Consider the following 8,010-nt stretch of genomic DNA (forward strand, 5'->3'; position numbering starts at 1 on the left):
GAAGGTGGGGTGTGACAATAGAACTAGATTATGACTGGTGTGTTTGGAGCATTTGGATAAAGGGAATGAGTCCTCTACAAATGTGACTTCCAAATGATGTAAAAAAAATTTGATTCAAGATCAATACTTTGTAAGCATAGGGATAACCAATGAAAACCCCAAGTGAGTCACAAAGGTGAAACTTGTGTTTAATGGTGTTGTGATTGTGATGATAATAAAAAACCCCAAAAGTATTTAAGTGCTTATAGAACGTTTTGTTGGTTAGGATATGGAGAGGAGGCTTGCCTTGTAACACATGGGAGGGAAGGTGATTAATGACATGAGCTACAGTGAGAATGCACTCACCCAAAACTTGGGTGGTAGGTGGGCTTAAATAGAGAGGGCTCGTGCTATATTGAGGGGTTGGCACAATTTGTGTTCGGCAACCCCATTTTGTTGGGGGGTGTCGATGCAGCTATGTTGGTGCACTATCCTTTGGGTGGCAAAAAAATCCTTTGAAGGAAAAAAATTCTCCACCATTGTTGGTTCGTTGTTGCATGATGGAACAATTAAACTGAATTTTGACCATGAGAATGAAATTTCATAGGTGTCCATGCATCAGATTTTTTATTTAAGAGATAAATCCAAGTGCATCAGAAAAAGTCATCCAATATTCTGAGAAAATAGAAAGCAACACATAGGGTGGGTATAAAATATGGTCCCCAAATGTCACAATGTATTAAATCAAAACATGCAACCATTGAAATCACACTCAAAGAAGTGGTGACCATGCCAATGAGTTGCTGCACTAGTCTTCCCGATGATTAGTCGAAATGCACGTAAGCTGGCTCGAACACCTTTGTTTAATAAAAAAAAAGAAATCACAGTTGAGGGAAAGGTAGACATATTTGCTCAGATAATGGAGAAAATATGATTTTTTGAGATATAGATAGTAAGGTCCATTTTATTGAGAGAAAATTTCACTCCCCTTCCCAGAATGTTTCATTTATTACACTCTCATCCCCAGTGAAGTTTAAAGTTACAATCGTATCCCTCTAATGTTGTAGATTTTATCAATCATACCCTGACCATGAGTGGCCCACTATTAAGTGATGACACATGATGTACAATTACACTCTAAACCCTAAAATAACCCTAGTTGAATGGAGATTACAACATTAGCTTCATCTTCTTCCTTGAAAAAAACTTCTCATCGATTTGGATTTTAGGGTTAAGCAAATCTCTGCACAATTGGACGATTTCACAGGCAACTAAACCCTAGTGAGGCATCACAACCCCTTTCTTTTCCATCGTTGTCTCCGTCTCCTTCACTAGAGGATTTCAGTAGACATTAATCCCTCCTCCCTTCCTCTTCTCTATTTCTCTTCCATTGAGAAAGGAACAGTCCCTAGATCGATCCCTCTCCATTTGTTCAGGAGAAGAGTACAGTCCCTAGGTCAGAACCCTAGCCCCATTCTCTCCCTGTGTGTCATCCTTTATGCAGGATTACTGTGAATAATGATTTATATTTCATGTCTATGAAAGTATGTAGATCTCTTGAATGGTATCTATTTGCTCTCAGAACTGTTTCCAATAGTGGTATATTATGCAATTGTTTTTTCTGATTATCTTTTATGCGTCCATGGTGGTGTAGTGCGGTTATGTGATCATGTTTCAGAAGGTACCAGAGTTGCATTGAAGCTTGTCTATAGTGTTAACATTTAACAAATGACTCTAATAGTGTTAACACTACCACGTACAATTGTAACTTTAAACTTCATAGGGGATGGGAGTGTAATAAGTGAAACATTTAGGGGAGAGGAGTGAAATTTTCTCTTATAATCTTAAAATTCAACCACGATTTTAGGGCAGTTCACAAGTTATAAGTTAATGAGGAAGTGAAATTTACAAGAAGTCTCACCCTTATAGGAACTTGCCAATGTAAGTACAAAAAAGGACTCAGAATCCTAAGAACATCATTTTCTTTCATAAATTTAGATGTGGTGAACAAGAACAGGAGTATAATATTCTGTTGGGTTGTGTTTGGTAACCAAGAGAAGAACGAAGTACAAAAATTGTATTATTTTCTTAGTTTAAGAAATTCTCATTATCTTTGGTATGTCCTGAATCAAGAGAGATTATTTTTTTTATTTTCAAAATCCACCTTGGGAATAATGAATTTCTTGTGCTACCAAAAAGAAAAAGTCTAGCCTAAAACATAAGAAAACACAAGAGAATAGAAAATTTTTTCTTTTCTTTTCTTCTGATGGTAGCCAAGCAAACACAATTTTTTTTTCTTTCCATTTTATTTCATTTCTATTATTTTCCTTTCTTCTCTTTTCTAGCTCCTTTTCTCTTTTCATTTCTTTTCTTTTCTTCTCTTGGCTACCAAACACAGCCTAGAGTGGATAACAATGGAAGCATAATTTCTTATACACATTTCTAGAGGATCCCTCTTGATAGTAATACTTATACTAAAAGAAGATTAAGTACCTTCTTTCATGTTGTAATCATGTCATATCATAAATTAGTTATAAAATATGTATAACAATATGCCGAAGATGAATATAATCACAAACAATTAAGGAGATAGTCTAGAAATTTCTCAATTCAAAATAAAAAACATATAACTTTTGAAAAAAATTAACTCACCCCTAAAAATGTAAATATACTTGTGATCATTGGTGTTGGCAGAATAGCAGCAAAGATGTAGAACCAGATGATTCAGTATGAATTAATTTTCCTTAGAAATTGAGTAATAAGATTTTCATGGTGAATCCAAGCCTAAATTAAGAAATAAGTCCATCCCAACCTACATATATTATGGTTGTATTTGGTATGCATTCTTGGAATGCGTTCTGGACCAGGAACACATTCGGGACTGTTAAAACATTGTTTGGTAAGCTTTCCATTCTCAAGATTCTAGAACACAGTCAAGAATGCAGCCCATTCTAGAATGGGATATTTTTCCATTCTACATTCTCCATTTTCCAGCTTTCAGCATAGCACGATGAAAAAAGCTCTACCACTAATCTTATTAAAGGCACCTTCTCTCCCAAGGAATAGCTTCTCATTCTTTCAAATCTCCAAAAATTATTCTTCTCTCTCTCTCTCTCTCTCTCTCTCTTTTTAAAAACTGCTTCTCTCACCCCAAATCTCTCTCCTTTTCTCCTTCTTAAGATCTTCTCTCGAATCCAAAAATCCTAGAATCTCTTGTTTTCCTAGTGATCTATATAAGTATTTTTGTAGTTCTTCTAGAGATGAAATTAAGGGTTTGCGAGCTTTGTAATGGAGAAACTGGGGCTTAAGATAAACTGTTATGTGCTGCTCCCCACCCACGCTTTGGGTGTGTGCTTGAGAAAATTGATGGTTTTTCCTTTTCAGGTTTTTCTGACTTCAGCCCTTTGGTTCTCATGAAAGCTTTGTGAAGGGAAACTAGCTTCAACGTGTGAGAATCTCAATAGCAGATTTAGAGGATGAAGATGTCCAAAGCACAAGAAGAATCGCTTGTTTAGGAAGTTAGATTCAATTGCTTCCTTGGCATCGAAGCATATTTGAAATGCTTTGATCTTAATGGACCATTTCTTTTCGCTCCACCTACTGGAATTGTTGAAGATGTTGTGCTAAGTGGTGAAATTGGTTCTTCTCCATGTTCTTAGTTTCCAGCAGAGCGTGGGTTTGATTTGATGCCTTTGTCAAGGGATCTTAGTTTTCACCATTCCCTAGGACTTGAGGATCGATTTAAGCAATACTATCTAGGGAACCATTCAAATTTTTATTTTTTTATTTGTGTTATAGGTTGTAATGTTGCCAGGGATTTTCATAAAATAGATTCCACCCATAAGGTGTTTGCTAAAATGTCTGAACATTCTAACATCAATAATACATTTTAAACAAACATTTTATCCAAGCAGTGTTCTCATTCTTAGTTAAGAACACATTCTCCATTTTCAGAATGGGAATACATACCAAGCATAGTCTAAATAAATATATTGAAATTTCGAGCTAGCTGTTTGGGTTGTGGGAACAAAGACCTATATTTAATAATTTATTTATTAAAATATATTTCATTCAGAAGAAAGAGAAACTCATATTTTTATCATCCCTTATTTTTAATGTATATTTGGGATTCGTAAAACTTGAAAATTGTCTGATTGAATCTCATTATCTTGATTAGTGTCCAACTGTACAAGGATCCCGAGTCCTAACTCCTAAGCAAAAGGACTATTAAGTCTCTTGGGGAGATTTGGCTCCTCTACAGCCCAAGGGTGCTGCCAATATGGTGGCCCGGGCTAGATGGATGGCACATGGTGGTCTCTGGATCTAAGGGAGGGGAGTACTGAAGATACAGGTATTCGGTTGAAGGTGAGAAACATGGGATCGGGATAAACAAAGGAGAAAAAACCCTCTCCCTCTTTCCCTCTTCCCTCTTCCCTCTTCGTTTCTTTCAGATCTCCAGCACCGGCAATGTCGACATGGCCATTGCCCAGACCATCCTCACCCAAGATCTCTTCGAAGAAATCGTCCTCGTTGATGTTAACCCTGACATGCTCTACGGTGAGATGCTCGACCTCTAGCACGCCACCGCATTCCTCTCTCGTGACAAGATCATCGCCTCTATTGATTACTCCATCACCGCCGGATCCAACCTCTGCATCGTAACCATCGGTCTCCGTCAGATCATCGGCCGCTCTAGACTTAACCTGCTTCTATGTCCCCTATCCTCTCCTTAGATTTGGCTCTGTTGACTAACAGTCAGATTAGACTCTCTGTCTCTTCCTTTTCTGTCTCTGATGTGAATATCTCGCTGACGGATCCAATCTAGAGACCGATCTATAACTATAAGTTATTTTCCTATTCCGTTGATCTGTTGATCCCTTCTTTTCAATTGTGATTCTTCAATCTCCACCCTATTTTTCTTTTTTTTTTTTCCAATCTCCCCTCTTGTTAATTTTATCTGATTTGATTCATTCTTTTCATAATAGTAGTATATTCTATTCTTATCGGGATTGTCGAGAGTTTGGGCAATTTAGTTTGCTCTTTTTCTTCTTTGATCTTTACGAAATTGGATTTCCTCCATTGTAGCCTTTTCTATATTCATATGCCATGCCGACATTGCCGATGCTGAAGAGCTCTTAGGTGAAGATGGTTTGCCGACATTGTCCAAGCCGATGACGGAGATCTTAGAGAGAGACGAAGAGGGAAGACGGAAGAGGAAAGAGGGATAGATTTTTTTTATTTTTTTTTTCCTTTTGTTTAGCCCAATCTCCTTGTTTCTTGCCTTTAACTGAATGCCTATATCTTCACTGCTCCCTTCCGTTAGATCTGGCTATTACCACGTATTATCTATCTAGCCCACGCCACCATTTTGGCAGCACACCCTCGAGCTGTAGAGAAGCCAAATCCTCACATCACATAACTTTGTGTTTTATTGTGTTTTTAATCCATTAAAAATATATTATTTATAATAATAAAGTAATTAATACCATCAACCACGGTTCATCCACGGTTTGATCTGGACAATGTGAATAGAAAAGCACAGTACATATTAAGGGTGCTACTGCCACCAGGTAGTGCTGAGTTGGGCTTAAACTCAGGCCCAGCCCAGGGTACCCAGGTCCTCTTCAGAAGGTCTCGACTCTTGCAGCTGTGTACCTATCAAAAATCAACTCTGAAAATGCCTTGGTCTTGTTGGTACGGAGAATTTTGTGGGCTTTACCGCACCGCACATTATCAACTGCGAAGTCCTCTTCCATTTCAACAACGTTAGGGCTCAAAAGGAATATCTTCAATTAGGTCTTCGAATGAGAATCATTCTTATACGGCATATGATTCACACTTAGGTTCCACTCAAAGTGATTCTAGTACTTTGCCTGATCCACACTTCTATTCCACTTAATCTCTCTTCTTTCAATTAGTTTTCACTTTAAGTGGTAAGTGGAATCCAAGTTTGGATTTGGTACCATACCACTCTTGTACGAGGACTTGATCCGGAATCAACAAACAATGGGTCCATATCCTCAGGTCCTCCTAACCGTTGGATCATTAATTGGAGGCCCAATTGATTGGAGAGGATCTTTCCCCCTCATATTCAAATGGTCCTATTTAAAAGGAATTGAAACTAATTGAAAAGAAAAAAAAAATCATGCCTTTCAATACAAGTATATAAGCAAGTTGATCAATAAGTTTTGACCCTTTTTATTAGAATGGATCACTCATAAACATTATCAAGGGAATCCAAATCGAGCAAGCAACTCAGTGCATGAGACTTGCTACTGCAAGGTCTAGAGGGAGAATCTTTTGTTCATCACGGACATCTTCCTGGAGGTCTTGCTGCAAATTATTTGACATGGTAAAGCTTGTAAGTAATAAGTAAACGGTCAATAAAAATTCCAAATAATAAATGGACCAAAAAGTAGTGGCAGAAAAAAAAAATACACACACCTGGGCCACACTGGCAGAAGGTCTTCCCTGCCCTCGCTGAACAGGCCCCAGTTGCACCAGAACAACCTCCATTGCAAAATATAGCACAATTTTTTTGTGCAGCAGCACTGTTTATGTCACATCCTTGAGGGAATGTGAAGTCTTTGCAACAGAAATCCCTATTAGGCGCCTGGCCATCTGAAACAAATTATATAGAAAAAAAGGAAAAATTTGTGATCACCTTGGTCAGAAAACAAGCATTCAGTAGCAGCACTATCAGAAAATAAGAAGGAGAAGAGCTCACTTGTAGTGATCATCACCATGCACACAATGAGGAAGGCCATGACAACAACTCTAGTGCTCACTACCATTGCCATTGTTTAATTTCTTGGTTTTCTATGTTGCCTTTAGTTTCAGTGAATGCATGATCTTTTATAGGGTTCAAATATAATTTTGAGATGAGGTCGCATTTAAGAGTAAGATATGAAGGGATTCTCAAAATCATTGAGATAGCTCGTTGATTAATATTATATATACAAAGAAATATCACTCCCCTCCCTTGGTCCAATTTAACTCTCTCACTCTCTAGAGAACAATAGTATCTGATTAGATTTACATATTAATTACCTGGATGCTGAATTTATTAATAAAAAATTACAAAAAAGAAGTTTTGAAATTTCAGCTCTGCATCCTGCATAGGGCTACAAGTTTGGCCCTGATGGTCCAGATCTGCCCTTGGCCCTCCCTAATCTCAAACAAGTACTAACACGAAAATTTTGGCCCTAAGGGCCAGCCTGACCCTAAAATTTCTGACCCTGAGTCAAGGTCAGGGCGGGTAAGGGTTGATGTCTTTGGCCCACCCAGCCCGCCTAAATCCAGCCTTGATTTTTGCCCCTTATGTTGACCCTGGTTATGACCCTAGTTGTGACCTTGATTTTAACCTAATTTTATATATTATTCACATTGAGTCATTGACACCTCAAAACTCCTAATATATCTTTTCACAATCTCACCGATCTCTCTTACCTTTTTTGCCAATAAAAGATCTCTTTGTTTAACATGACAAGGGTTTTGAGATCTTTGGATTGTTGCTTTATTAGGATGATGTCTTATTTATCATGACAAATAATTAAAAAAAATTTAGATTATTTTACTTTCTTAGGATTATGGGGCAATGATTGTGTATCATGAAGATGTGGCGGAGGTGGATAGAGTATGTCGTGAGATGGAAAAAAGGCAACAGAAGGGAAGAATACCTTTCCTCATGAGCAGGCTTCCAAAAAGTCTGATAGATTGGCGCTTTTAAAAAAGTGATTATGAAGATCATGTTTTGGAATATTAGAGGCATGAAGAAGAAGGCTGCTAGATTGACCTTGGGAAATTTGGTGAGGGTGCATTCGCAAGAGGTAGCTTGTTTCGCTGAACCGATGCTAGAGGTTCAAAAATTCCCAAAGAGATTTTTCAATTAGCTAGGTTTTGATGCAGACCTCATTCATAATGAGAGATCGGACAAGGTACCAAACCATTGGGTTGTTTGGAGAAGGGGCTCATCCGTGGGTAACCGATTGTGAGCAAGCCGCCAACCAAACACAGCTTGACGAGGCTGAA

General features: G+C 37.9%; 1 long non-coding RNA gene across 1 annotated transcript; it reads right to left on the bottom strand.

The window, feature by feature from the left end:
- Positions 1 to 628: 628 nt before the first annotated feature.
- On the bottom strand, positions 629 to 6,855 carry LOC122088696. Its single transcript, XR_006143114.1, has 3 exons — positions 6,707 to 6,855; positions 6,424 to 6,600; positions 629 to 6,312 (listed from the first exon to the last, which is right to left on the bottom strand). It is a non-coding gene; the product is annotated as an uncharacterized LOC122088696 (long non-coding RNA).
- Positions 6,856 to 8,010: the final 1,155 nt, after the last annotated feature.

The sequence above is a fragment of the Macadamia integrifolia genome, chromosome 9 (assembly GCF_013358625.1).
Source record: "Macadamia integrifolia cultivar HAES 741 chromosome 9, SCU_Mint_v3, whole genome shotgun sequence".
Lineage (NCBI taxonomy): Eukaryota > Viridiplantae > Streptophyta > Magnoliopsida > Proteales > Proteaceae > Macadamia > Macadamia integrifolia.